The sequence below is a fragment of the Papio anubis genome, chromosome 6 (assembly GCF_008728515.1).
Source record: "Papio anubis isolate 15944 chromosome 6, Panubis1.0, whole genome shotgun sequence".
Taxonomy (NCBI): Eukaryota; Metazoa; Chordata; class Mammalia; order Primates; family Cercopithecidae; genus Papio; species Papio anubis.
Genome location: NC_044981.1, coordinates 62,560,186 through 62,566,151, shown reverse-complemented (window position 1 = coordinate 62,566,151; position 5,966 = coordinate 62,560,186). Strand labels below are relative to the sequence as shown.

The 5,966-nt window shown below is 33.1% G+C and overlaps 1 non-coding gene across 1 annotated transcript; it reads left to right on the top strand.

Annotated features, from left to right (window-relative positions):
* Nucleotides 1-1,098: 1,098 nt before the first annotated feature.
* On the top strand, nucleotides 1,099-1,171 carry LOC116275582. The gene has a single exon (XR_004184697.1). It is a non-coding gene; the product is annotated as a small nucleolar RNA SNORD65 (small nucleolar RNA).
* Nucleotides 1,172-5,966: the final 4,795 nt, after the last annotated feature.

The window sequence follows — 5,966 nt, the reverse complement described above, 5'->3', positions numbered from 1 at the left end:
GTCATCTCTTCAGGGGACAAGAGCAGGGTCTCAAAGAACCTAGATCTAAATCCAGGACTGATAACTAATCATTTTTGGCTCCTCACGCTATACTCAACAGGAATATAAAGGAGTTACAATGACGTCAGAAGTAATCATCCTTAGTTATCATAAAGGGCCAGGATTGCTATTGCACAATGGAGCAGTGATAAGTATGTCTGAGATTCAAAGGAGTCACCAGAACACCTCTTGGGACTTACTTGCTTGGTACAACAACCATAGCCTGTCAAGGTCATGATATCCAGGAATTTCAAACACCCCATGTTAAAGGTCTGAATGACCCCACCAAATAATCAACTTAGATAGCAGGCATGCAGAATAATGGTAAGGGAAATCTAATGGGTAACAACAAAGAAAAATGATGATCTGATGTAGACTAGCCATCAGCTATGAGCAGAGAAGGGCATTTCTTCACTGACTTTGTTATAATTATTTTTTATTAGAAATGATTATGAGACACCAACTTGTAGAATTAGTGAAAATATTTATTTAATATGGGGCGCAAATGGAGGTGAGTGATGCAAGAGGTGACATCTCTACCAGATACCATCAGCGCTCCACTCATCTCCTATTGTCCTACTTCAGGGTTTCTCTGCCTAGGGACATTCTATAACTGCAGGAACATTTCTGGTTTAACAAATGAAGACAGGCTGAAAGTGCAAGGACTTAATTATCCATCAGAAACCTTCAGCTAGTTAGGTTCTAGAGCTGGTGAATCAATGTCCCATCTTCCTTATGCCTTTGTGAGACAATTTGAAATATGTGTCATAGAGTCCTCAGTCATCCTCAGAAATAATCAATTTGTTAACAGTTTTTACTAGATAGTCTTTTGTCCTCCTTTCCTTTTTCTGATCCCTCACTATGATTTCTGAGATCACCTCCCAAATAGAATATGTGCAACTAGATACTTCTTTTAGAGATAGTTTTTGCAATAACCCAAATTATGACATCCTCTTTTTGTTAAATAATAAAATTTTAGTTCATAATCAAAATTTAACACAGATTATGTTCCATTACGCCTTCTGCACACAGATGTTTATCAAAAATATATTGGAGATCAAATGATGAACTCACATTAAAAAGCTGTAATAACCAGCAGATTGTGTAATGGCAAACCTACGGTTTTCTGAAGATTAAAATAACAAAATTAAATATATATGTATATGTCTATATATGACAGAATTCCAGTGCAATTATAAAATAATTCATATATTTATGGCTATGTGTTTATAGACACACATAACACAACTTGAGTCTTTTACATTGTATTATTGTAGTTACATATTATATAGCCATGCAAAATCATGTGACTAGAAATACTGAGGTCTGCAAACTCATGTTAGTTAATGAATATGAATACAACTTGTGATTATACATTCCCTGTGAAGCAAAAATACATTGGAATGAGACTTTCAGTGTTCTGTCATACTATCATACCTGTATAAGTGCCTATTTGTTTTCTCAACCCAAATTTACAAATAGTTATAAACTAAGTCATACTAATCTCTCAACATGCCCTTAAGGGGAGCATTGACTTATATTTATTGGAATTTTAAGTAAGCATAGGCCACTTATTTAAGATTTCAAGCAATGTCTATAACAAATACATTGTATTATTACATAATATATCAATAATTAGATATCCCTTTTGACATAATGTAAAATTTGCTGTAGAGTATTAAAAACCACGTTTTTCTTATTCAACTTACTGTTTGAAGTAGAAGAAAAACATGGGCACATGCATTGTAAAGGTCCATTATATTTTTACCATATTTTCAAAAAGAAATAGTATTCCATCACATTTTCAAAGAAAAAGAAAACACAAGAATTTAGGTGTGAATTTAAAGAAGAATCAAACTGCAGTAACATACATTTATTTATTATTAAAAATATTCTGGGATATTGAAACCTCATATATATTAGAAAAAATTTGGAACTTAAGACATGAAGATTTTTTAGACCACACCAGGGATAATAATTCAAAATATTCAGAGGTCAGAAGACTGTAAAAAGCATCATTTCTCCTATAATATTTTTTCTCACACACTCCTGAAAGAAAACATGACGATCTCCATTCTTACACATGAGACAATTGAGACTGATGAAGAGTGAGATAGAACACTTCTGTTTAAATTGTTGTTATTATTTAGTTTTAGAGATTTAGGGAGTACAAGTAACAAAACTGCACTTGTACCACCTAAATCTCTCTCTCTCTCTTTTTTTTTTTTTTTTTTTGAGACGAAATCCCGCTCTGTCTCCCAGGCTGGAGTGCAGTGGCGCAATCTTGGCTCACTGCAACCTCCGCCTCCCGGATTCAAGCAATTCTCTTGCCTCAGCCTCCTGAGTAGCTGTGATTACAGACACATACCGCTATGCCCAGTTATCATTACTATTGTGTTATTTATTTATTTATTTATTTATTTATTTATTATTTTTAGTAGAGATAAAGTTTTGCCATGTTGGCCAGGCTAGTCTCGAACTCCTGACCTCAGATGATCCGCCTGCTTCGGCCTTCCAAAGTGCTAGGATGCAGGCATGAGCCACCGCGCCAGGCCCTGTACTCTCTAAATCTCTAAGAATAAAATGCAATGGATATATGGCACAGTAGTGAGGTCTAGGATTTAACGTACCCATCACTCAATTAGTGAACATCGTATCCAATAGATAATTTTTCAGCCTTTACCCCCATACCACACTCCCTCTTTTTGGAAAATCCAGTTTATTATTCCACTGTGTATGTTCATGTGTACTTATTAGTTATCTTCTACCTATAAGTGAGAACGTGTACTATTTGACTTTCTTAGTTATTTCACTTAAGATAATCACCTCCAGTTCCATCTATGCCATTGCAAAAGACATTATTTTACCGTTGTTGTCTTTTTTTTTTTTTTTAATGCCTGAATGGTATTCCATGCTACATATACCACATTTTCTTTATCCAATTATCTCTTGATAGGCAGTTAATTCTGTGACTTTGCTATTATGAATAGGGCTGAGAAACATGTGAGTGCAGGTGCCTTTTTGATATAATGATTTCTCTTGTTTTCTTTTTATCATTATTTTTTTAATGTGGCTAGTAGAAATTATTTTTCATCCTTGATTTTAGGTTCAGGAGTACATGTGCTGGTTTGTTGCATGGATAAATTGTGTGTCACCTGGGGTTTGGTGTACAGATAATTTTGTCACCCAGGTAATTAGCATAATACCCAATAGGTAGTTTTTCAATCATCAGGTAGATACCCAGTAACTAGATTGTTTGATCAAATGGTAGCTCTACTGTTAATTCCTTGAGAAATCTGCATACTGTATTCCATAGAATTATACACATTTTCACTCCCACCAACAAAGTATAAGCATTCCCCTTTCTCTGCATCCTTGCCAGCAATGGTTGTTTTTGACTTTTTAAAAATAGGTATTCTGACTGGCATAAAGTGGTCTCTCTTTGTGGTTTTACTTTACATTTCTTTCATAATTATTAATGTTGAGCATTTTTATAAGGTGTTGGTAATTTGTATATCTTGTTGTTGTTATTTTTAATAAACCTGTTCATTTTATTTACTCACTTTTTAGTGGGGTTGTTTTTTCCTTGTTGAGTTTAGTTTCTTGAAGAATCTGGATATTAGTCCTTTGCCAGATGCATAGTTCACAAATACTTCTTTTTTTTTCCATTCTGTAGGTTGTCTATTTAATCTGTCAATAGCTTCTTTTGTTGTATGCAAACTTCATAGTTTAATTAAGTCCTATTTGTATATTTTTGGTTTTGATGCATTTGCTTTTGAGGACTTAGTCATAAATTATTGCCTTAGGTCAACATCCAAAAGAGTTTTGTCTAAGTTTTCTTTTAGACTTTTATAGTTTCAAGTCTTATATTTAATTCTGTTATTCATCTTGAGTTAATTTTTCTATATGTTGAAATATACGGGCCCAGTTTTATTCTTCTGCATATGGCTATCTGGTTTTTTCAGCACCATTTATTGAATAGCATGTCCTCTCCCCACCACATATTTTTGTCAACATTGTCCAATATCTCTTGGTTATAGGCATGTGGCTTTATTTCTTGGGTCTCTGTTGTGTTCCATTGATCTATATGTCTATTTTTATACCATTACCATGCTGTTTAGGTTACTAAAGACTTACATGCAGTATAGTCCAGTGATTGTGATGCCTTCAGCTTTGTTTTTTTGGCTAAAGATTGCTTTGTCTCTTCAGGTTCCTTTTTGCTTCCGGAAGAATTTTAAGATGTTTTATAATCCTGTGAAAAATGATGTTAGTATTTTGATAGGAATTTTGTCGAATCTGAAGATAGCTTTAGGCATTATGTCCAACTTAAGGATATTGATTCTTCCAATCCCTTAGTGAGGAATATTTCTACATTTCTTTGTGCCATCTATGATTTCTGTCAGCAGTGTTTTGTAGATCTTCTTGTAGAAATATTTTAACTCCTTGGTTAAAGGTGTTTTAGGTATTTTATTTGTTGTAGCTATTATAAATTGGATTGGATTATTAATTTTGCCCTCAACTTGAATGTTATTGGTGTATCAATATTGCTATTGATTTTCATACATTGATTTTGTATCCTGAAATTCTACTGAAGTCACTTATCAACTCTACGAGTCTTTTGGAGGAGGTCTTTGTATTTTCTATGTATAAGATTATATCATCAGTGAATAGAGATAACTTGATTTCCTCCTTTCCAGTTTGGATGTCTTTTATCTATTTATCTTGCCTGATGGCTCTAGATAGAATTTATATTACTACGTTAAATAAGAGTGGTAAAACTGGTCATCATTGTCTGTGCCAGTACTCATCACTAATGCTTTAAAATTTTCCTCATTCAGTATGACGTTGGCTGTGGGTTTTTTGTACATGATTTTTTTATCGTTTTGAGGTATATTCTTTCAATGCCTAGTTTATTGACAGTTTTTATTATGAAAAGATGATAAATTGTATCAAATGCTTTTTGCATCTATTCAGATGATCATGTAGTTTTTCCTTCATTCTATTTATGTGACATAGCACATTTATTGATTTATGTATGCTTAAATAATCGTGTATCACTAATAAAATGCACTTGGTTGTGATGTATTATTACCTTTTTGATGTGTTGTTAAATTTAGTTTGCTAGTATTTTGTTGAGGTTTTTGCATCTATGTTTACCATGGATGTTGGCCTGTGGTTTTCTTTTTCTTTTTTGGTTTGTTTTTGCATGGTTTTGGTATCAAGGTAATATTGGCTTCATAGAATGAGTGAGGAAGAATTACCTTCTCTTTGATTTTTGGGAACATTTTCAGTAGGATTAGTACCAATTCTTCTTTGTACATCTGGTAGAATTCAGCTGTGAATTCATCTGGTACTGGGCCTTTTTTGTTGTTGATGGGAGAGGTTTTGGTACTGATTCAATCTTATGAATCATTATTGGTCTGTTCAGAATTTATATTTTTTCTAGTTCAATATTGGGAGTTCGTATGCATCCAGGAATTTGTCAGTTTTCTCCACGTTAGAGTTTGTGCTTATAGAGATGCTCATACTAGTCTCTGATAATATTTTTATATCTGTGGTATCAATTTTAATGTCACCTTTATCATTTTTGATAGTGGCTATTTGATTCACCTCTCTCTTTTTCTTAGTCTAGCTAGTGATGTATCAGTTTTGTTGATTTCTTCAAAGAACAAACTTTCATTTTGTTTGTTTTTTGTTCTCTCTTTCATTTAGTTCTACTCTAATATTATTTTATTTTTTCTTCTGCTAACTTTATATTTGGTTCATTGTGGTTTTCTAGTTCGTTGAGGTATAATGTTAGGCTGTTAATTTGAGACCTTTCTATATTTTTGATGTAGGCATTTAACATTATAACCTTCCCTCATTAGAATTGCTTTTGCTGTATTCTAATGGTTTTCATAGGGTGTGTCTTCATTTTCTTTAATTTA